Source organism: Eurypyga helias, unplaced genomic scaffold (assembly GCF_000690775.1).
Source record: "Eurypyga helias isolate BGI_N326 unplaced genomic scaffold, ASM69077v1 scaffold24293, whole genome shotgun sequence".
Lineage (NCBI taxonomy): Eukaryota > Metazoa > Chordata > Aves > Eurypygiformes > Eurypygidae > Eurypyga > Eurypyga helias.
Genome location: NW_010242180.1, coordinates 1,483 through 1,837, shown reverse-complemented (window position 1 = coordinate 1,837; position 355 = coordinate 1,483).

The following is a 355-nucleotide window of genomic DNA, read 5'->3' as shown; positions in this document are numbered from 1 at the left end:
CGCGCCGGGATCCAGTGCTGGGCCAGAGGGTGAGTCCCTCAGGAGCTGCCACCCATCCTCATGCCACCTCTTGGACCAGCTGTGACGGAGAGCCGCATCCTTGGGACAACCCCATGACACCAGCCCAGAACCCCAGGGGATGCCATGGTGACACCTCAGCCACCCACGCCGTGCAGTGACGCCGTCCCTCGGGGCACCATCCAGGGTTATCTGAGGATAATGAGTAGCTCGGGGCCAGGTGCATGTCTGGGACAACACAGCCACCCCCAGCCACATCTCTCCATCCCGCAGCACCCCTGGTTAACCCGCTCCCAGCCTTTAATTCCTGCAGGAGCAGAGCCTGGCTCAGCCCCCT